The 24693-nt window shown below is 41.2% G+C and overlaps 2 protein-coding genes across 4 annotated transcripts in view; one reads left to right on the top strand and one right to left on the bottom strand.

Annotated features, from left to right (window-relative positions):
- Positions 1-13080, bottom strand: part of LOC137620550 (serine/threonine-protein kinase WNK1-like) — a 524046-nt gene extending 510966 nt beyond the window's left edge. The window contains exon 1 of the mRNA XM_068350804.1: positions 12757-13080. The gene's annotated coding sequence lies outside the window, so the exon portion shown is untranslated. The remainder of the gene's footprint in view (positions 1-12756) is intronic.
- Positions 13081-13507: 427 nt separating this feature from the next.
- The window catches only part of LOC137620549 (uncharacterized protein C3orf18 homolog), a 45793-nt gene continuing 34607 nt past the window's right edge, over positions 13508-24693 (top strand). For 2 of the 3 annotated variants that reach the window (XR_011040076.1, XM_068350786.1), the window contains exons 1-2: positions 13508-13571; positions 20871-20922. The gene's annotated coding sequence lies outside the window, so the exon portion shown is untranslated. Of the gene's footprint in view, positions 13572-13672; positions 13734-20870; positions 20923-24693 lie in introns of those variants that run through there. The other variant, XM_068350787.1, reaches the window with a different exon arrangement.

The raw sequence follows: 24693 nt of genomic DNA, 5'->3' as shown, positions 1-24693 counted from the left end.
TATTACGCTACCCACTGATACTCGTAGCTATATAGCCTACTCCAAAGTTACTTTACGCATTCAATAATTCTATTTTGACAATGCAATTGCATCCTGGAAAAATCTAAAATACGACTCACAAGTAAAATAGTTCTAGATGCCTCTTATTAAATTCTTAATCTAATTCTTCAATTCAATGTTGTTGTTTGCTGATGTAATAAGTGTTCATTTTATGTAAATGTCTGAAGGACTGTATGTTCAAAGAGAATAACGGATAAAAGTATACTGAAACGCATTCAGTATACACAGCGTATAACCCAGTTTATGAATTCAACGAAGTTTCGAAAATTAAAAGGTATTGAAGGATTCGCTGCTACAACCAAAATCATTTTGTAAATAGCTACTTCCTCTTTCGATTTCTGACCTTTATCGCATTTTAAATTCCATTTCCGAAAACAAAACTAAATTGTAATTCCTTAACTCCAAATGATCTAAGTTCAACGTTCTATGCAACCAGACATGCTCTAAAACATTCAAATCAATAAAAACAGAATCCAGAGGTTTGCAGGTTTTAGGTAAAAAAAATTTGGTTCTACTTTTATTTATAGTTAAACTAAGGCTATAATATGACAAAGTGCTTCTGTTCTATGTGTATTTATACTGTTTTTTTCCAGTGTGTAATAACAGTTATAGGTAATTCATTCATGACTAAGCTATTCTCTCACCACTGGCCTCTAAATAATAATATAGAATGCAGGTACACCACCTAGATATTGGTCAGAGTATGTGTGTGTACATGTATACATACACATGTCCACACACACATATACACATATATATTATATATATATATATATATATATATATATATATATATATATATATATATATATATATATATATATATATATATATATATGACTACTTATCAATAACACACGTGAATTTAATATATGTAAATATCAGCCATAAAGTAAATCTAATATCGAATTCAACCTTGGAAATGTACTGTATATCAAATGGTTATTGGTAAGTAGTCATATATATATATATATATATATATATATATATATATATATATATATATATATATATATATATATATATATATATATATATATATATATATATATATATATATATATATATGTATATATATGTGTGTGCACATAAATACATACACATGTGCACACACACACACATATATATATATATATATATATATATATATATATATATATATATATATATATATATATATATATATATATATATATATATATGGCTACTTATCAATAACACACGTGAATTTAATATATGTAAATGTCAGCCATAAAGTAAATCTAATATCGAATCCAACCTTGGAAATATACTGTATATCCAATGGAAATCTGTTTATGACAAATGATTTTGCCTGGGCAAGGACTCTAACCTATGCCTCTGAGTCGGAACAATGCCAGCAGTAGACTCTACCACACGAACTATCACAGGAGATATATGTTTAAGTCAACTGTATTTATTCTTGCAGATTTCAAAACTGTCTTTAGTTTCAAAATCAACCCATATCCACCATGATACCTGATTAATGAGTTTGCAACACATGGCTATTTATGATGACGATTTATCACTACCACACGTGACTTTAATACAAGTAAATATCAACCACAAATAACATTCAATATCAAATTCAGCCTTGGGAATATATACTGACTGGAAATTCATTCATGATAAATGCTTCTGGCTGGACAAGGACTCGAACCTATGCCCCTGAGTTGAAATGATGCCAACAGTAGACTCTACCAAACGAGCTATCAAGAGAGATATAAGTTCAAGTCCACTATATATATTCCTTTCGAATTCAAAAATCTGCTCTTAGTCTCAAAAGCAACCCATATCCACTATTAGGCTATAGCTGATAAATGAGTTTGCCATGCACGGTTAATTATTATGACTATTTATCACTAACCAGGCTGACTTTAATAGATGTAAATATCAATCATAAATATTAGTGATAAAGTCATCCTTAATAATGTACCCATGTGTTGCAAACAGTACAGTACCATCACAATGGCCCCCAAGATGATTGAGAAAGTCAGTTAGGGGGTGATTACAATAGAAGTGAAATAAAGGAACTAACGAGACACATGGACAAGGCATGTGTGTGGCAGACCTGACAAAATTGTACAATTGCTCAACATCTACGACTTGTACACTTCTGAAGAAGAAAGAAGATATCAAATCAATTCATGTTGCAAAGTGAGTGCTGACATTAATGAAACTCTGGCACATTTTCTTGACAATGTTGATAAGTTGCTGCTTACCTGAATTAATGAGAAGCAATTAGCAGGATATGATTAACAAAAGCATTTGTTGTGAAAAAGAAAGATTACTGTATGCTGTCCATGTGTAAGATGAGCCCTGTACATCGGCCAAAAAAAAAAAAGGAAAAAAATATTCATGGCAAGCCGGGGTGGTTTCAGAATTTCAAGAGAATTGGCATCCAAAGTGTTATGCGACATGGCGAGGCTGTGAGCTACAATAGGCATTTTTTTCGAATTTAAAAGGATTATGGATTCCTAGCCCTACATACGCAGCAATTTTTTAGTTGCGATGAAGTACGGTAGGTCTTTTGCAAAAAATGCCTAGGAGGACCATTACAGACGAAAAGGCAATTCCTGGTCACAATGCCATAAACACTATCTAATATCGCTGTTCTGTACTAACACCAGTTGGAATTGAAAAATTAATTAAACATATTCAGGTATGTCCCTTGAAGAATCCCTGAACCTTCAAGAAGTGCAAGGTGCAGTAGAAGCAATAAAACGTTATGTGGAGGTAAACACAAAGGCTTTAGTGATCTGCATTTTGTTTGTAGAATAGATCAATGAGGTTTTTGGTCCTCATGTCAAAAGTACCGTTTGGAGAATAACCTCCCACTCCATGCCTTGTTACTTAAGGACAATGAGCCTGCCTATCCTCAAGACCTTAAAGACATCTTAATGGAGGTGTTCAAATTCATCAAAATCAAGTTCCTGCCACCCAACACCAATCCAAAACTCCAACCCCTGGATCAACATGAGGTCTCGAATTTCAAGAAACCTTATACAAAAGTAATGTTCCAGCAATGCTTCAAGGTCATTGAAGGGCCCCACCTTACCTGCAGATAGTTTTCGAAGGAACATTTCCATATTGTCAACTGCCTCAAAATTATTTACAAAGGCTAGGAAGGCATTATCAAGAGAACCCTCAATTCTGCTTGAAGGAAACCATGACTTGAATGCAATTCTGAAAACGATTTTGAAGGATTAAAACCCACGCAGGAGACAGTTGACAATGAAATTATGTCTTTGGGAAAGACAATGAGGTTTGAGGTGGTCAAGGATGAGGAACATAGTGAGCAGCTAATGACATATGAGCTGACGGAATTGCATAAGGAGCAGCAAAAAGGGGTTGTGGAGGATATTTCCTCTTCTGAGGGGGAGGAGCAGCAGGAGGAAAGACAAACTGACAAACATCTCATTTCAAGAGAAATTAGGGAGATGTTAAAAATGTAAGGACCCATGCAAAATTTTGTAGAAAAATATCACCCAGATACAGGTTTGGAAGGACAAGCAGCGAAGCTATTTACCGACAATGTGATGTCGCATTTTCATGCCATTTTAAAGAAAAGGCAAAAGCAGTCATCGTTAGTTAAGCTCCTTTTGAAAGTTGAATGTAAGAGTGTAAAAAAAGATGAACAATTATCCAAAAAACCTAAATCAAATGATTCAGTTAGTGATTATGAACGTCGTTCAAAAGAAAGAGAAAATATTTCACCAGTAGTTCTCATAAAGGGTGATTTTTCTTTAATGCAGTAACCCATCCTTCTCCTCTTCCTCTCATCTCCCTCATGACAGACACAACTCTCCTCAAAGGTAGAGTGCAAGTTAATTTGTCAATACTTCTACTTTATATTGTGGATTATTAATTTATCCTGCACTAATTTCTGATGTTTGAGGTTATAAATTTTTCAATAATTACCATTATTCCTAATGGGAAAAACTGTTTTCGGATACAAATATTTTAGATTGCGAGCTTGCAATGAATTATGCCCAACTCTTTTCACTGAGGTTACAACGAGAAGGAAGACAGAATTTAGTGTCAGATTCCTATCTGATGCTCTCCTTAAGGGCTCATACCGCAGACACATATGAGAGCTAAAAACTCAAGTAACATCCCAAGTTAGGGGTTTGAGTTCTCTATGAGGACAAGACTGTTCAAAGCACCTCAAAGGCATGGACAATTCCCATGAATAAGAAATGTTCAAGCCTTTCAGGCTGAAAACTTGGCTCAGGGCTGAGCAATAGCCTTCCACCATTGAAACTGAAGGGATCGTCTTCCTGGCAAAGCTAGATGAGGAAATTAATGATCATTTCCAAAGAGGCTTGATTGGAAAAGAATCCTGCCTATGATGACAAATGCAGAAGATGGCCCACTTTCCTTGGTAGACAGTTGCACAATATCTATCCAGATATACATACATCTCCTGTGCAGTGCCTTGTGAAAAGTCTTTCGCTCGAAGATGATGCTGGATAGTATCCATCTGTGAAGTGGCAGGGAAGCCACTGAGTTGTGGTACCTCTGCAAATAGGACTGAGAGGGGAAGTTGGGTCATTTCAGCTGTTCTACTGGTACCTTGAGAAGGAATATCAGCAGATCTGGAAACCAATTGACTCGTTGCCACTTAGGAGCCACCAGGATTAGCCTGGCATTCGGGGTTGTTAACAGTCTGTTGATTACCCAACGTAATAGGCAGAAGATCTGCGTTCTATCCTACTAACTGGAGAACTTCACTGAGACTGTATCTATCCTTTTTAAAATCCAGTTTACCACTGATTTGCTAACTGATGTGCAAGGTACAGTAGGTACCACTGTTACTCCTGTACTTTTTTATCTTCAGACTAGATTAATCCTAAGATAAAAACAAAGTACAGTAAACTACTGCTCTTGACCAGTGGTCTACCAAACTTACAGCTTGCTGGTTGGCCAAAGCCGGAGCTTGCTGGCTGGCTACAGTTGCTTTGATGGCCGTAGACTTCAAAGCAAACAATGAGGTGCCCTTCATACTTCAACCTCTCCGCAGTTGTTCCTGTCGTCAGTGCTGCTGTTTTACTGAATCTTTTGATAGAGATGACAGTATGGCCTCTTCAAAAGATAAAATATACGCTGCCAATAGAGGACTGAAGGCAAGACTTTGGTGGAGCAGCTCGACGGAAAGGAATTCTTAGGCCCGGAGCCCTGAGAGTTCACCCTGACCAAGGCGCCCTACGTAGGAACGGACCACAGAAGCTCAAAGTTGAGTCTTGAACCTTGAGGGGTGCTAAAGCATCAGCCAATCGCCATCAGCCCACCCATGATATGTTCCATGAAAGTCTCTCTGAGGCCTTTAAACTCCCTAATAAAGGACAAGCCCTTAAAGAAAGTGGATTCTGCCTTAGGGCCTTCGGTCTTCGACGGCAATACCTGTATATAGTACATGAATTGGGGGTACAGTAGACGGGTCTCCCTTACCCCGAGACTCCTTGTCTTTCAATCAAAGGGAGGACTTCACTGCAACTACGTAGAGTTTGTCCTTCCCTTGGCAGTAACCCCTAACCGGACTGAGAATGGTGCCAGGGCAGTACTCTGCACCTAACAAAGAAGCCAACGACTGTCAATCTGAAGTTGCGCAGCCTTGCCATCAGAAGTTGAGGCGACTATAGGTGTCTTAGGCTTTGATGGGCAAGAGGGAGAGTGATACATTGAATGATCCAAGCAATTGTTCTCAAGGAGTTAAACTTGGATGAAGAAGGGATATGGTGAGAACTTCTGCACATATAAGACTCTCAATGCTCTGAAGAGCAAGTAAGTATGTCCAAGGGGAAATCCTGTGACTGACACCAGTCTCAATGCATTGGACAGTGTTGTTGGTTAGGCTTACAATGAGATTGGGAAGAAATGGGTGATTGGACTTTGAATGAGTCGGGTTTCATAAGGTGCCAAAGATTCAGGTTCCCTCCCACTTTTAGATCTATCATTATGAAGTTTCCGGGCAAGTGACTTAACACTGATAACCTTTCCACAAAACAAACAAGTCTTCAGATCTGCCTTGAGACTGATCACTTGGTACCAGATCATAAGGGGATTGAGTGCGTTGCGTCTCGGAGCTTGAAGATCTTGTATGAGGAGAACGGGATCAGGGAGGTTGAATGCAAGGAGCCTCTGCCTTTGATCGTGAACCAGATGATGTACTGTCAGCTAAACATTCATTGCAGGGGATCACTGGAGTATAATACAAGGAGGTGGTTGTGTGCGAGTTGGTGACTGTGCAGGGAATCGTGCACGTGCCAGTGATCATGCTGGGTCTCATGTGTTTGGGGAAGTTGATGACAATTGTGCCCATGAAGATAAACATCGAAATGATTATGATTGTTGATGTCTAGGTAGTCATTAACATGCTCATGGAGTGTGGTCTCATGCAGGTGGATGATCATCTTGTGGTGAACAGGGACCATGAGCAGCCTTCACACATAACCAGGGAGAAGGTGCTCTTTCCTAGCAAGAGTCAGAAGAATTATTTGCAAAGTCAGAAACCTTCACAGAACCTGCCAGGCCTTTTCATGAAGTTATTGATTGTCTGGAAGTTTGTGCATGTGGGAAAGGAGTCACAGAGGCCTCCTGGAAATCTCTCTGGGCAGGAGAGGGACAAGGATAGGGCCCTGCACAGGGTCTTGACACAATATGTCGCATCTCGGAGAAGATTTGGCACTGGACACCAAGGCGTGAACCCTATAGCCTCATACCTCAACACCTCCCCAAGGGAAAGGTTTTGGTACAGCACTTATCCTTCCACAAAACCAGACAGGGGAATTGGGAGGTGTCCTGAGTCCTTCTGTCTGGACGTCTTGTGCCTCAGTGATCTCCTCCTATCCGGACATCCTGTGCCTCAGTGATCTCCTCTTCTTCACTGGAGTGGCCAGCAACTATTCCGCAGGGTCGTTTCTCCATCACTGAAGATGAGGAATTCTTAGCTGTAGACTAACTCTCTACAGTAGGTGAAGGCAGCTCCTCTTTCGCAGCAAGCAAGGACACAATAGGGGGCCAATAACACACAGCTTTTCTCAGCCGGAGGAATAGCGGCAGGGGCAGCAGGAAAAGAAAATTTCTGGGATCTAGTGGCTGCTAGAACCTCCAGGAGTTTCACTGTTGAAAGTGCACCATCAGTACCAAGGGCAGCCAAAAGCAAACTAAGGTCTAGGTCCCTCCAGGAGTTGTCAACAGCAGTCAAATCAGCATGACTATCTCAAGAGAGCCAGGAGGTTAATACCTTTACTGGTGGAAAGGAGTACTCCTGTTTCACTCAAGGAACTCCCTATTTTCCTCTTCTTTCCTCAGCCAGCCACAACCTCGGAGGAGGAAGAAGAAAACACAACAGGTTTCACACTCAAAGAAGGGATGAAGAAGTTCGGGAATTTTTGGGGGATCAGCTTGAACAACATCAACTCCAATGACAATTGTTCCCACTTCGACATCATCTTCAAGAATTCTGCCTATTGCACAGGAGGGCACTTCCTACACAAGGAATAAAGGGAAACCTGTCGGCAGTCCTGCTCCCTGCTGAAGCTACATAGATAATGAGGGTTCACATCAGCTTTACTTATGAACTGGCTATAACCTCAGCTGGACTTGCCAGGGCAAAGCTGCATGTCTGCCCAAGGAGCTAATATCATCACAACATAAGTAAACACTCAAACAGCCTGAAAAAAAAAAAAGAATATATTGGCCCAAACCAAGGGAAGAGTACATCAGTACACCATCATAGTCAAGTCAAAGTGAAGATAACACTACCTAACCAGTCGTTCTGTGACTCAGTGACCTCCTATTCTTCTTCCTCTGGGGGGCAGGCGGCTCCAACGCTTGGTTTCATGACTTCCGAGGCTCTTACGCTCGGCGATATCATGACGCCTGGCGTCATGTTGTTCTAACGCTTGACGCTCAGAACTATGAAGTTGCAATCTAGACGCTCGGAACTATAACGTTCGCGATCTCGACGCTCAGTTTTATGAGTTCTCATTCAGTGTAAAAAAAAATGTCTGACTCTTACAGCAGCGTAAGTAGCTTAACGTCCAAAGCTCTGGACGTCTGTGAGCTGCGTCATACGACGGCGAAGATAGCACTTTTACCTTGCCTTTCCCATGGCAAGGGCGAGCGTTCTGGGAAGCATCACCAGGAACGCTCGAGGGGACGTCTGCTCGGGCGCTAACGCCTCTCGTTTCCTTTCACCAATCGACATTCCTTCTCCCAGGGGTTGGGGAGCTTAGAAGAGGTCTAAGGCTAGAATAACAACAGGTTCGAGCAGACGCACCCTCCACTGACTGATAAATTCACTGCACTAATTTAGCACTGAAACTTGCACTTTTTAAATCTTTCACATAAGACCATAATTAGACCTGCCCGCTGCAAGAGAATTTACTCTTCCGCCAAGAGCTTGAATGAGAATGCAATAGGCTATCTGATTAATATTAGAATTCCCAATATCGTAAAAATAAATAACGATACAAAGTAATTTGTGGGACTGTATCGATTGTCATGAGTACTATGTAGCGTAAATTTAACTGTATGCTAGTTTTATTCAATATCAGAAAATAGATCAATGATTATCTAAAGAAAATATACAAATAGGACAAATATTTTCTTAAAAATAATATATTCCTTTTACCTTATAAAAACTTAAATACTTTTGGTTTGTAAGTTAGTATTTACTTTTCATTCTTTGCAAGAAAAAGAAATGAATTTTGAAAGTCATACTACGTAGTACCACGTAGTTTACATCATCCTTTCCTTCCGCCATCATGTTTTTAAGAGAAGGTTCGTTAGTTTTACAGTATGGGGAAAAAACTCCTAATCCTACCCCTTTCAAGCTACAAACATAGCGATCATATTCCAATCACTAACTCTCAGTCAAAATAAAACCAAACGAGCGAAAGCCAAAATTAATTGTACATCACCAAGATAACTGCAATTATACAGGTTACACCGAGTGAAAAATCCAACAATGTTGCCGGCGCGGCAGCAGGGAAGATCTGAGGAATCACTGGAATGGTTCCATGTATCTGGCTAGAGGGCGCACTGGTGGTACACCTGGCTACCCAATCGGCGATTACCGTGAGTTTTGAAATTTTTGCCGGACGTCAGGGACGTAAAGCTATATATATAACTACTGGTAAGTCAGATGTTTAAAATATATGATACACAATGTTTTGCTTGATGTGTTTTGTCTCATAAAATTATAATGCAAGTTGCAGCAACATTACTCCTCTGTATAAGGAATATGCACCCATCAACATTGGTATATTTGAAGCCAATATCCTTCAAAATATAATGAAGTGAGGTTTTACCCCAATGAAGGAAATTTTTTTCCTTCAGTTCTGGAATTTTTCGCTGAATCTGGACTTCACGTCAACCACTACTACCACAACAGGGCAAAAATCTCCATCACGTGTCATAATTCAAACAAATCATTGTTATAACCCTTAACATTAATTGCACTATGTAGCTTCCTTCTTCAAGTTTGACTCCTTGGACTAATAAATCTATCTCTTAAATAGAATGACTATAGGCAAAATACATAACACATCACTTTCAAATAGCATATGGATGGAAATATGGGAAAGAGATGCATGTTGAAAGGTTGATTTGGTAAGATGGTTAGAAGTCAAGGATCTTACCAGCCCGACCCTGAACAAACTCAAAAGTATGAATGTAAGTAGGTTAAGGACAGTGGCTACTCAATATTCAGATTTTTGCAATGAAAATTTCTTTTCAACTAGATACAGTACAAGTCATTTAAAATTCTAGGTGCAAATTTTTTACTGCAAATTTACTTTTGAAAAACATCTATTCTGTTTCTTCTTCAATTGCATAAATAAATGGCATATTGAGAACATTTTTTATGCATTTTAGGTATCAATCTATCCTGAGGAAATGTTTCAAGCTTTTATTTTACTGAACTTTGAGTATTGTTCTCTTGTATGGTCTTCATTTGCTGAATCTAATCTAATATGTTGGAGAAAAACTTGTGGTCGATTAAAATCATCAACTGTGATCTAGATTTTAATCTGGTACCGCCATTCAGGTACAGTAGCTTATTGTGCATGTTGCATAACATTTTCCCAAATTCGTATCTTCCCAGACTCTACTAGTTTGTACATAGTACAGGTACTAAGTATACAATTAATTCTAACAGTCTTACTTTTTCCATCATAAGGCTTAATAATACACAGTATTATTAGTTTTATATAACCTATGCAGGGGTGTAATCCAGTCTTTAGCATGGGGGAGGAAAATTTTGAAAATTATATACTGTTGTTAGTATTTGCAAGCGAAGCAAGCCTAGAAAGCTAGGAGGTGGGGGGGGGAGGAATTAGAAGCTAAAGCCTGTTGCAAAGACCTTTGAATTAAACAGATTAAGATAAATCTAATTTCTGTTTATATATGACTCTTCTATTTCAAGGTTGTTACAGATAATACATTTTGTAATCTTTTCCTATTATTTCTCATATATATTGTATGTGTTATTTTATATATTTGGTAGTTATCTGTATTTTAATTCTACCCAGAGGAATTAGTTTTAAGAAATGGACGAATGCTAGTCATTTTAGCATGTTTCTCTAAGTGACTAATGGTGCAAAATGACTTATGCATTAATCTACTAAAATGTCAACACCACTAACATTGTTTAAGGCTATCGTCTACATCTGGGAAGCTGATTGTGGGTTATTGAACATGCCTTCTTCAGAACTGCTTGTGGGAGCTTTTCTATTTTTCTTGTTAAATGATGTAATCTTAGTCAACATTTTGAGCCAATTAAAAGCTTTCAAGTATTTATGCAAAAGTTTCTGCTGGGATTTTACAACAGCCATCTTTAGTCCACTCCTTTTCAGTTTCCTCATGGCTGCCATTACAAGAGGACATCCCCCATAAGGGGCATTCAATGTATTTTGGAAATTTAATGAAATTTTATATATTTATAACACTCTCCATACACTAGATATAGTTACTCATCTTAAAGTAAAAAATATCAAGGTTGGCATCTGCAGCGCAATCCTATCCCATTGGCCAGATCTATGTGACCATGCCAAGAATTTTAAATTGACGGCAAAGCAGGTTTTGAAAGTAAAGTCTAACTTAATGAAGTGATATAAATTATAGGTAACTAATTGATATTTTACTTTTTAGCCAAACACATTCACCATATATATTTCCAACTTATCATTTTGTGTTAATGTATTTCTGACAATTACTTTGGTTGAAAACCAGTTGTTTTCTGTGTTTCTCCACCCAAAAAAAAAACAAAAACACAGTTTTATAAACTGTGGATCCCCATAATTGTTTGTTTTAATATAGTGGGAAGGTAAACTGAAAAAGTAGCGGTTTGCCCCAATAATCATGGTAATAATGCATATAACCAGTTATTAACATATACGGTTCATGTATTTGGCTAGAAACTAATGGATCGTACTATTATCATTATAATAATACAGATGGAACAACATTTTGAACAGAAGTAGTTTTTCCTGTAGTAAATAATGTGCTTTCACTAAATTTGACCTTCATTTCAACAGCAAATAAACTGAAAACACGTTAGACAGTATAAAAACAGGGATATTTTTTGAAAATCTAATGGTTTTAGCTCCGACATGCACTCGCGTCGCTCACACAAAAAGAAAAAGATCAAGCTCCTATGTGCTGGCAAGCAGTACATGCTGATCAGTGCACGCTAACCCCATTGATTTTTATTTCTTAGATAATTAGGTTTTTATTTGCAGTGAAGAGTATCATTTTCGAAGAAAACTGATGTTTTTCTCTAGGACACACCTAATTTTTACTAGAAAAGCTTCTTCCGTCCATAACTATAAAAAAAACCTAACTACCATCTATTTCCTTTTCGACCTTAGCAGTTTCGGGTAGTTTGTAGCGCTACGGCCAAGCGTCCTAATTTGTTTATTATCGCTCCGACTGTTATCTTGTATAGAATAAAAATGTTTGGAAATGGTCTACGGATCTTAAATGTGTTGTGTAAGGGGGGGGGTCCGAGGGGGGGTCCAGGGGGGCGCAGCCCCCCTGACTAAGGACACGGCTTTTAGCATAGGTTAGGTGGGTTTTTTAAGTTAGCTTCTCCCGTCGTACTCGTAGGTAAGGAAACGGTTGTGTAAGGGGGGGTCCGGGGGGGCGCAGCCCCCTGGGTAAGGATACGGCTTTTAGCATAGATTAGGCGGGTTTTTTAAGTTAGCTTCTCCCACCAAAATAGTTTTTAGAACGACGGCCACAGTTCAGAATATTCCTGTTTTCTACAGGATCTGGCCGTCACCCTACAAAGGCTCCGCACTTTCCCTGTTGGAGCCTGTAGGCTTTTAACATACTGCTTTACCAACTATGGACTCATATAACTACAATAAGCTAACAGATACCATTATAACTACGATAGGCCTACAGAAACCAATATAGCTACAATGGGACTACGGAAACCAATATAACTACAGTAGACCTACAGGAAAAGCACTATGAGGGTATAAGCTTGCCAAATCTACTCTTCTCTACAGATTCACTACACAGTCTAAGGCTACGCAGATAAAGGCAATGGAAAGGCCTAGACTAGGGCTATTTGGTGATCGTGAAGGTAGAATAAATCACACCATAGACTAGCCTAGACCTATGCCAGTAAAAAACTACTTTACATGGTTTCGGTACTGAACATACCTGGTAAAGGAGTAGATAAACGGACACGCTTTATTCCTCGATCGTTTAGCAGTATGATCAAAAGTCCAAAATATGTAAGATTTCCGGAAAAGAAGTCTAAATAATGTTCAAATTAGATGTATTAGGCCTAGCTCTGCTAAGAGTCCGTGTGATGTCACTGTGATAGTTTGCGGCACCTAGAGCAAATAATTGCGTATAAATATACTAACTGCTTTCATAAAATTCGATTTCCGGGGGATTCAGGCCAAATAAAACCAAATTTAACAATAATAACTGTCAAATATTGCAAGCAAGAGGCAAGAATTGTTTCTTAATTCGCCAAAAACACTACAGAAATCGAACACCGTTTCAACACATTTGTTATTAGCGGTAAAGGGATTCGAAACTATGAATGGGCCATCCCTTAGTTTGAATCATTATTCTTATAGTAAAGACTATACATTTACAAAGATATTAGAGTAAGCAATACTTTATAATGTGAGAAATATTTGAGCCCAAAAACTTAATAAATCTAATTTTTTTGATAATATATCTCTATATACGATTGTATGGATGTCATATCATTTTTTCAAAGAAAATGTGAGGAAATATTAGACCCCCAAGCCTTTATAAAATCTAAATTTTTATTAAATATATCTCTGCATGTCCTACTTTTACTTAGAAATTATATATATTTTCAAATGAATTGTCATGAAAATATGTAAAAGATGATAGTCCCATAATCCTTGCTTGATAATTACCATAAGTGACGTATAGGAGCAGACGACAGCCGCGCGAACGTAAACAAACCATTGGGGGAGGCACCTACACAAAAGGTAATCTCTGAGTCTTACCTAGAATTTATATAATTCTTTTATGGTTAAATTTTGTCAAAATATTTGGTTTGGATCTGATCTCTCTGTATCGTCTGTTTGAAACTTGACACTTCCATGAAGATATACCTGTAACTTACACATGTTCGGCTGAGTAAACCTCTGGTAGCCATACCAAAATTTGTTTATAGACCCTAGGCAAGGCTTCTCAAATGATATCACATAGAATAAGTCCAATGAAACTGATTGACCTTGATTAACGTATATATTCAACATCTCAGCTATACTACTGACTTATATCATCCCATATTGCGCATCAGACAAAGTCATGAATTCCGAAAAATAAAATGCTAATGTCATGTATACTGTACCTTGAAGAAATTTGGTTATTACGTTAGTTCAGCTTGGGTAGTGTGGGATACTTTCGGTAGGTGTGTATATCTGTTGTGACCCACATTCCATTAAGTTTATTTATGTGTATGTTGTTCTGTGAACTAACACTAATTATTCTATGACTGGTCTATTGGCTGTCGTGGCTTTTCCCACTCACAATTTAATATTACTGTATCTCATTGTTCCTTTGTTCTGGCAAACACTATGCGTGTAAGTTAGCCGCGTTGGTGAGTATTTTGGCTAGCATAAAACCACTACAGCAACCCAACTACCTTCACGCTATTATTATTATTATTATTATTATTATTATTATTACTATCCAAGCTACGACCCTAGTTGGAAAAGCAAGATGCTATAAGCCCAGGGGCTCCAACAGAGAAAAATAGCCCAGTGAGGAAAGGAAATAAGGAAATAAATAAATGAAGAGAACAAATTAACAATAAATCATTCTAAAATAAGTAACAACGTCAAAACAGACATGTCATATATAAACTATTAACAACATCAAAAACAAATATGTCATAAATAAGCTATAAAAAGACTCATGTCCGCCTGGTCAACAAAAAAGCATTTGCTCCAACTTTGAACTTTTTTTAACTTTTTTCCGGTAACAACTAACAGGCTACTGCGGGAAATTATTTGCTATAATTATATAGAACTATATCTGTAGTTAAGAAAATGAGAAGTGTTCTTGCCTCATGGTATATTCATATGTTGTGTAATTAGAACGACTATTATGAAAATTGCGGAAATCTATGTTTTTCAAATTTTAGACATTTTAAATTTCTATAAGTGATGATTAATAAACCATATTTTAAAAGGGAATTAAACTTAAGATTACAACATAGCCTAAGGTTCCTTTCCTAATGAAACCTAGGTCTTATATCTTAAAGAACCTTCAGGGAGCCTATGCCCCTACTTGTAACCCCCCCCCCCCCTTGTACCACCATGTGTTTAGTTTAAATTAAGACAAGTGCAATACTGTTTACATTTTGTTTTTCAGAGGTATTTCCTGGTTAACTTGTCTTTATAACTTGAAAATTACTTCTTTTCCCTCGATTGATGATAGTAATGGTTCAAAACACCTATAAACACACCAGTAATACTTTTTATTTCATCAAAATGGAAATGGCCTTTTGTTTGTGAAATCCCAATAAACACTTTTAGTTTGAATGAGTATCAGTGTTTAACATTTTGTTGTTGTTAGAGACAACTAGCATTAGTAAATGTATATTAAGGAGATTGACCAAGAAAAAGTCACAGGACAGTAAGACCATCTCTTGACTGGAGACTGAAAATGTCTATCAGTATTAGTAACACAGAAAATGGGAAATTAAAGTCGAGAGGCTAGCACCTCATGTCGGAATCTTATGAACGGTTCTCAGGAACTTTCCGTCTCAGGGCAGAAGCTCGAAACAAAACTTAAGTCAAATACAGAGAATAAAAGGGAATTTTTAATAAAAATAAATTTGTAGGTTATTAGTATCTGACAGCTATAGGTAATATGTCGCTTAACGGAGCAACCTGCCAAGCTGCGGGCATCCAGCTGTGTTTACCTCGTTAATAGCTCAAAGGTGGTTCCAGCTTTGAAAAGTCATACTCCTATTAAAGGGTAGAAGATTTTTATTACGCTTAGGTGCAAATATTTTTCAGGTATATATGTTTCGAATAATTTTGATATCTGCTTGTGGCGGGATTATTTGGTAAGGGATAACAGTGATGGAAAACCAGGCATTGCGTCATCAATCCATGCCCATTTGACCTAACCTAGGTTCTCCTCCTTACTTATAGGGAAGACTTTCACCACCTGTAAACCCCCATACAAGGCATTGGTTAGTAAGGACTTTTCACTGCGCCATGCTAGGTGTCTGAGGGGCTGAATGATGCACATGAGGATGGAGGTACTGTACTTTATTCCAGTAACATACTGCTGAGCAGAATCTGGGCTCTGCCTCTGAGCCGCTGCCCAACTAGCCTATATTTACAAGTACTACCTTCACTCACGTATTTTTCCGCGCCTCCTGCTTTGGCCCAACTTATGCTTTTTTTCATTCTCTACAGGTTGCTTGTCTCTTTACTTGTCCTTTGATTATGTCAGTTCCTTGGAAAGACATGTGGCTGTGCCTTGGTAAGCTTGGCAGAGGTTGCAGCTGGGCCGGTACGTGAGCAAGACCAATGATGACCCGCATCATCGGTGTAACTTCTGCAGAGGGCATGACTGCTCGCAGGCTTTGCCCAGTTCTGAGTGTACAGAGTGGCCTCCAGTGAAGAGTTCTCTATGAAGAGGAAGAATAATTTGAAGAGGGATTCATTGGCAATGGACTTTGCATCACCCAGGCTAATGCCGAAGAAACTCTAGCTCCTTCATCCCTCCTTTTCCGGCTGTTTTCTCTTCCTCTTCCCCTAAGGCCGACAGAAAAGAGGATGAGAAAATGAGTTCCCCCTGACCTCATTTAGTTTCTTGATCGATATAGGTTTGTTCCGTAACTGGAATACAAACCACGCTATTTATTAGGGGTATTACTTTCGGCGTAGCTGAAATGACGAACCATTAAAGTTTAGCGAGCATTAACTACCCACACCGCTAGTTAGCGGGGGTTAGGGGATTGAGCTCACTTTTGCTTTTGGCTCGGATGGTGAACGGACGTTGCCGCTCTTCATCCTGCGCCTTTATTGGACAGCCATTAATCTGTTTTTTGCTTTTTCTTTCTAGTGTGTTTGTGAGGTTGACTTCTGGTATCATGCACACATGTCCACGCCCTTTGTCCTTCTTGCAGAGGTCAATGGTGTGATAGCGATAATAAGTGTAATGAGTGTAGGGAGTGGTCTTCCTCCCAGTGGGAGAGGTTTGGGCGATGGTGGAAGAAGAAGTCAAAGCGGGATATTCCTCCTTCGAAGGTTCTTACAAAGAGAAGAAAACCCAAGGCCTCTTTTTCCATCTCCTGACCCTCCTCCGAAGCTCCTACTCGTTCGGCCTCTAACAAGAGACCGTCGAGTAATAACGTAGACCAATTTAATGTCGGCCAACCCCGGTCCACGAGAGATGGTGTTGCTTCCCCTAGCAAAATGGCCCCCACTTCTCCCCCCTGGGTGAGGCCTTGTCACTAACTCCTTTATTACAGGTTTAGTCATCCTTGGGGCTCTCGGGTCTGCCCTCCAAGGATGCATTGCTGCAGTTCATCCGCAAGGATGCTTCTGTTCAGCAGTCATCGTAGCCGTCAGAGGTAGATCCTCTGGCCCTTGTTGACGTTGTGGTGTCAGAGGTTGCTGCTGACTTAGTTTCCCCCGTTCCTGAACATCCTTCGAGAGGGAAACTAAATCCAACATCTGTCTCTCCTGCAAGTGTTTCTTCCCATCGGGAAAGTTCACTCATAAAGACTCCTCTTCGGAGGACTGTTGAGGCGCACGGTCAGCTTGCTGATTCGTTGTAAAGCTTGCCCTCCACTTCGCCTTAGAGGTCTCCCTTCACCACCGGTGAAGAGGCGCCTCTTTGGTTCTTCTGCTTCGTCGTCGCAGCCGTCACCTGCAGAGGAGCCTCCGCTGCAGTCATCTGGTCCTCGACCTTCGACCGTCACTGGACCTGCTACTAGTCCACCGACTTTGGTCCTGGACACCTCTGCAGATCCTTCGCGATCTCCTTCGGTGGATGCTTGCCCTCACAAAGGGCACATCCCAGTTCCTGACCTGCCACCCATCAGACCTGCAGACCTTCCTTCACCATTCCTGTTTCTGGTAAATCCTCTTTAGGCCCTACCGAAGTGCGCAGATGCGGGCCATCATCCTGCAGCTCACCAACCTCCTACAGGACATCAGTGCTCACCAGCAGCTCGTCATTAACAGCCTGCTCGTCAGTGAGCTACATCGCTTCGGCGCGCCCCTTCTCCTGCTCGCCCTCATAGGCGGCAGCTGCAACAGGCACCCACGCACCAGCGCTCTCCTGCACGCCAGTTCTGTCCTGTGCGCCCACACGCCCACGGTCTCCTATGCGCCAGCGCCCTCCTGCACGCCCACAATCTCTTGCACGCCATCTTTCTCTTGCACGCCCACGATCTCCTATGTGCCAGCGCTCCCCTATGCGTCAGTGTTTTCCCGCGCGCCAGCGATCGTCTACGCGTCAGCGTTCTCCTGGATATCAGCACTCACCTGCGCGCCAGCATTGACCTGCACATCAGTGCGTGGGATATTTTCTTGCGCGCCAGCGCTCTCCTACGTGCCATCACTCTCCTGCACGCATGCGCCATCACGCGCCTATGCGTGCACAAACAATACGCGCAATCCAGTGCTCTCCTGTGCGCCAGGTTTCTCCCACGCGCTCTCACCAGGACATACGCATTCGGCACTCGCCCGACCGCGCGCGCTAACACGTGCCCACACCCTCCCACACGTGTGCGCCAATACTCGTCAGCGCACCAGCTTTCGCCCATGCACCACCACTCGTTCGCGTGCGCAAGCCAATGCTTGCCCATGCGCCAGCTCTCACCTGCGCGCCAACTTTCGCCCTCGTGCGTCAATATTCTCCCACGCATACCAACAGGCACGTGCACAGGATCTACACCCGGCCAGGTCACCTTCGCCTCATTCCCCTCCCCGCAAATGCATTTCAGCGTGCCCTTCAGGAAAAGGGGAACAGGCATCACCAGAGGGGTTCAGGATCCCGAAATTACCTTCTTCTAAGGCGGACCCACCTATTCCAGTAACTCCTCGTAGGGAACCTTCGGTCCCTTTCCCTTCAGGGGATCTGTCTGACAGTGCTTCGGTCAGTCAACAACCTTGGTTCAGTGCCCTAGTCAGAGCTGTAGGACAGGCATTCAATCCTGCCCTATCTGGCCGCTCGTCAGAGCAGCCTATACCTTTAGACTCTCGACACGGAACCATGGCTTCCTCTACCCCATTGAAGAGGAAAAGAGGAGTTTTCAACTTGGTCACTTCCTCAAGGGTGAAACTTGACTCCGATCAGCCCATCAAGGCTAATCCCTCCGGTATCTCCCCAGGGATACTCTCCCACTGCCCCTTTACCAAGGGAGTCGCATGAGGAAAGGCCCTCCTCCACTCCACCGTCGGAGGAAACCTCCCTTCACGCTGAGAGTTCCCCACAGTCAGAGACCAGGAGGGACACAACATACAGGTATTCGATTTTGGAGTCTTACCTCCTTCCTTGGAAGGAATCCAAAGACTCCAAGACCCTGCCAAAGTCCTCTGCCAGGACTACAAAGACGGAGACAGCCAGCTACTCAAGGGATGTCCGCGACCCACCCCGGGAAAAGCTCTCGGGGTTGGAAGATAGAGACTTCGCTGCAAGTCCGACATCGACCAAGTTTGGCAGGAGGATTTGAGGCGCACCTTGAACTCTCTGCGGAAGCTGTGGCCTGATGCCATCTACGCATGAGACCTTGAGGGATTCGACGTAGGCCTAGCCGAAGCGGAAACCATTGACACTTAGCATTTAGGAAAGCGTTACACTCGGGAGGTCCATGGGGCTGGTCTTCGATTAGGACAACATTATTGAGCTTCTCGAGGAGCTCCAAGAGGAGGTTATGATGGGCAACCTGAAGGAGTTGTGGGCCATGCAAGTGTTTTGGCAAGCTATTGTATAGTGTACATGTCTGATCTGAGCACACCAATATTATGGGTCATTATTTTGTGGATATATTTTACTTTCAAATGAGCAATGATATCTATACAGCATATTGAGTGAAGAGCATTTGCAACATACAGTAGTCAATTACTGAAATCACCTAACCCCCTGGAGAAAGTTCGTCTGCGATCAAAGTGAAGTAGGGATGAGTGAGCTGAGCGCCGGTGCTTTTCCATGCTGCCACTAGTAACACCTCGTTAAAAGTTTTTATAGCAGTGTGCCAGCTAATGCTGATTTCCTCTCATCTATATAAAACTCTAGGTTTGTATTGTAAGGGGAAAATACAAATTACTTCCAAATTTGTCAGATTTTTTGTTTTTTGAATAATCGGTTCAAGTTATGTATTTTATTGCAAATAAAAGAGTTCAATATTTGATTCTTTGTTTGGAGAGGAACTTTGTTTTCATTTTTTTTCTATGTTACTGTTATAGCAATCTTGTCTCTTAATACAGTTATAGGACTGTGACCAAATGATTTATTCTTTTTCGATCCTTCCTTGTATGAAGGGAATGATGACAGTAATTACACATATATAGTTCAGCTTCTATTACATTTATGTTTAGAAATTGCTGGAATTTGCATTTCTAAATGTAAGCTACCCAAACTTCCAAAATTTAGAGACCGTACACATAGTTAAGGTGCATTACAGTATTTACTTTAAGACTGTAGTGAAAAATTATTGTAGGAGTGATTTTAAGTATTAAGTGATGGTCTAGTCATTTTTATATTATTTTCTTCCAAGATTTGTTAGAAATTACTTCAAAGACATAGTATATGTAAGGAATTGTTAGTGATTATAGTAGACATCATCCTTAAGTCATTATATAGAGTGTGAATGTTTTCTCACTTCACATCCTTTTTTCTTTTAGAAAATCACATCTTCAAAAGACAAGTTAATTGCATGACCATATCGTACCCTTTTTTGAGGAAAATTTCATGTTATAAAGAAGTAGATGTACAGCCCTGTACAGTATTTGCTAATTTTTCTTGATATACTTATTTGTGACAATTAGTTACTAATACAAAACACTCACAGTGTTATTCAGTATTCAGTGTTTTACTGTACATTATTTTATTCTTTGTTTGTGATGGTACTGTATTTAGTTATGAAACTTGAAGGAAACCCTTTTACCTACAAACCATCAGAATAATTTTTCACTTTCAAATCATGTCATAAAAGGGTGTAACAGGCATATTCCTTTGTTATAGAATGTATGTTAATGTAATACAAACATGTTTTCAAATTATTTATTTATTTTTTTTTGTTTTTACAGATAATTGAATGCTTTCAGCTGAACAAAAGAAGCCCCAATGTAACATAGAGTTGTGAGTATTTATACAATAAACCATTGCGCTCTTATTTATCTTATACGGTACAGTAAATGTCAATGAGAATGTACACTGTTGTTAATTCTTTTAATTAGTCTAAATTTTAATTGGTTTAAACTGATTTAATGGAAATATGATACTTGTACTGTCCATTACTGTTTCTAGATAACTTACGTTTTACTTTCTTAGGCTGTATGCAATTACAGTTAGTGTCCTGCTGTTAAGTATATTATGGTCATTACAGTATTGAACAATTTCTTAGATGTTAATAACTAGGTACCTCTGTATTTTACTGTGACCCCACGGGATTGAAGCTTTACAGGTTACACTAAAGATGTTGCGGATGATTTTTTATTGTATCCCATCTTCCCACATCTGCATTGCATTCAGTCTTTTATTTTTAAAGGATCCTCCAAGAAAGAATTAGTTCTTAATGAAAGACTGCTTTGATAGCTTAGAAATGTGACTTGTTCCGTAACTGAAATACAAACCACGCTATATACATAGGGTTTACTTTCGGCGTAGCTGAAAATGACGAGCCATTAGATTTTAACGAGGGTTAACTATCCCCGCGCTAGTTAGCAAGGGGGTAGGGGAAGGGGTAGCTTGCTACCCCTCCCTCCCCCACACACCGGTGAATTGTCTCACTTCACTTTTGGCTCGGACGATGAGCCGACGTGTCTGTCTTTCGTCCTCGCTTTTGACAGCCTTAATCTATTTTTTCTTTTTCTTCAGCTTTGTGTGTTTGGAAGTTGGCCTCTACCTTCTTCGCAATTATGCGCAAGTGCCCTGGGCTCTCTGGCTGCCCCTGTGGAACTTTCATTTTTATAAATAGAACTTACCTGGCAGTTATATATACATAGCTAATAATCTCTATTTCGGCAGAATTTCTAAACGTGGCAACCGCCTTGTGGTGGTTGGGTGATAACACCCGTTAAAGGGTGGTAGGAGGAATCATTCCCGTTTTCTGCTCTTCAGTTCATCTCTGCCGGCCGGATCGACAACACGTTGGTCCGTCATTAAGAGTTTTTCTTCGCTTTCCCTGCTCGGTGTACCAGTCTGCTTTTTTGGTGAAGTACTCTGATTTGGGGTTTTGGCGATTGTGTTTTTTGTTTTCTCTTAGCTTTTTTGCTGTTTTCATTATGAGTGAAAAGAGTCATTACCGTGTCTGTGCGAATGAGGAATGTAAGGTGAGACTACCGAAAATGGCGGTAGACCCTCACACTGTGTGTTCGAATTGTAGGGGTTTTGTTTGTGCCTTTAATAATAGGTGCGGGGAATGAAAAGTTTTGGATGAGAAAGATTGGTTGATTATGAAGCGCTATGTGCGTAAACTAGAGCTCGATAGAGTTAGGAGAGCTTCTAGGTCTAAGTCTAAGTCTGTTAGTGGTAAGGAAGACCAACTTAGTGTAGATTTATCTATTGAACCTATAATTGATTCCTCTTTGGAAGTTGATCCTTCCCTTGAGTTAGTAACTCCTGCACCTCCTACAGGTTCCGTATCTACGGATGACCCTCGGTACGCTAGCCTGGCGGCCGAGTTAAAGGCCATTAAAGAACAACTGGAGGCCTTTAAAGGTAAGGAAAGTGAAAGTGCTTGTGTTAGTGTAGTGGAGGTGGCGACTGACCGAACCTGTCATTACCCTAGGCCTAGACCTCTACCAAGCTCCCAGGACCAAGGGAGATGGTACGTCGATGACCGGAAGGGGGTGAGAGGTACGTACCCTCGGTCAGCCGTCGCCTCAGACAGTCCTGTTGTCGATACCCAGGCTGCTCTTGACCGTCACAGGAAAGACGTGTCGGATGTGTTGTTTTCTTCTCCGAATTCGTCCTGACATAAATGGAAGTTTGAAGCTTCAAGACCTACAAAGAGGAGATGGAACCGCGACGAACGGTCTCGTTCTTTCTCTCCCGGTTCTAGCAGTTATGAACCTTGTCCGTCGGAGGATGATTTCGACTCCGTGCCTGTGAAAAGGGCGAAGCCTACTGCCGAAGATCCTCCCCCTTCTACGAGTGTTATTCGTCAGCCCTCCCCTTCGGGGCCACAAGACCCAGCTGATGTTGCTAAATCCTTTATGTCTGTCACGCAGGAACAACTTTGGATGTTAGTGCAAGCATTTAGCCGCCCTCACGCCCAGTCTGACAGACGTAAAGACGACTCGTTACCGATTAAGAAGTCTGCTTCTAAGAGAGAACGGAGTTCTTCTTTAAAGAAAACTTCTCCCTCTTTATGCCAGGATGAGGAATGTGTGCTTTCGCCTGGCGATACTTCTTCTTGATACCAGGACGATACGGTTTCTCGTTCTCGATACCGAGACGATACTTTATCGAACGATGCTGCTTCTCGTTCTCGACGCCAAGACGATACCGCCTCCCGTTCACTATACCAGCACGATACCTCCTCTCGTTCGCTTCGCCACGACGATACCTCCTCTCATTCACGACGCCACGACGATACCGACCCTAGTTCTCGACGCCACGACGATACCGACCCTAGATCTCGACGCCACGACGATACCGCCTCTCGTTCACGACGCCACGGCGATACCGCCTCTCGTTCACGACGCCACGGCGATACCGCCTCTCGTTCTCGACGCCAGGACGATACCGCCTCTCGCTCTCGACATCAGAACAACTCTGCCTCTCGTTCTCGGTGCCAGGGCGATACCACCCTGCCTCTTCGGGATAGGTACTGCCTCTCGTTCCAAGGATTCTTCTAGCGCTGGACTCCAGGATGCAATCCGTCTTTTGCAGGATGATGCCTTTGATTTGCCCTTGTCGGGTTCTAAGGATCCTTCTTCTCGTTCGAAGGATATTGCAGATGTGGATCAGGACCTCGAGGATGTTTCTGATGACGATGATAATCCTGCCGACGCTGCGGGAGATTACAAAGTTCTCTCTCGCTCCCTTCTTGAACTTTTTGGAGAGGAATTCCAACCTGCTACCCCTCAATCTCCTCAGTCGCAATTTAACAGAAAGAAGGCCAAGAAACAGTCAGCCTTCATCAAGATGAAACTGTCTATCTCCGCAAAGAAGGCTCTTACGAAGATTGATGACTGGATGAAGGAGCGGAGACAAGCAGTTAAGACTTCCTTCTCGTTTCCACCAGCTCGTCTTGCTTCAAAAGCGGGTATGTGGTATGCAACTGGGGAACCTTTGGGTCTGGGAGTGCCTTCCTCCTCCAAGGGTGACTTCTCTGGTTGAGTGGACTCTGCTAGAAGGCATGCTCTCAACTCAGCCAAGGTCATGTGGTCGATGTCAGAGCTGGATCATCTCGTCAAAGGTATTTTTAGAGCCTTTGAGGTTTTTAGTTTTCAGTTTTCTAGACTGGTCGCTTGGGACTCTCGCAAGGAAAACTGACCAGATGGAAGGATCTAGGGACCTTACCAGTATTATTTCCTATATGGATAAGGCCCTCAGAGATGGGGCGAATGAGTTGGCTGCGCTGTTCTCAGCTGGGATCCTAAAGAAGAGAGCTCTGCTTTGCTCTTTTGCTTCTAGGTCTGTTACCACTGCACAAAAGTCTGAGCTTCTTTACGCCCCCCTCTCTCAACATCTTTTTCCCGTGTCCCTGGTTAATGACATTACGCTTTCTCTGGCCCAAAAAGCCACCCAAGACCTTTTATCTCGTTCTGCTCGCAAGCCCTTGGCAGCCCCTCCTCCTCCTTCGAAACGGGAGGAAAGGAGATTCCAGTAGTCCTTTCGGGGCAGGACTACTTCAAGACCAGATTTTAGAGGGAGAAGGCAAGAATCAGGACCAATATCTAC

Source organism: Palaemon carinicauda, chromosome 27 (genome assembly GCF_036898095.1).
Source record: "Palaemon carinicauda isolate YSFRI2023 chromosome 27, ASM3689809v2, whole genome shotgun sequence".
NCBI lineage: Eukaryota > Metazoa > Arthropoda > Malacostraca > Decapoda > Palaemonidae > Palaemon > Palaemon carinicauda.
The sequence above is the reverse complement of the archived record's forward strand: the minus strand, read 5'-3'. Positions and strand labels throughout refer to the sequence as shown.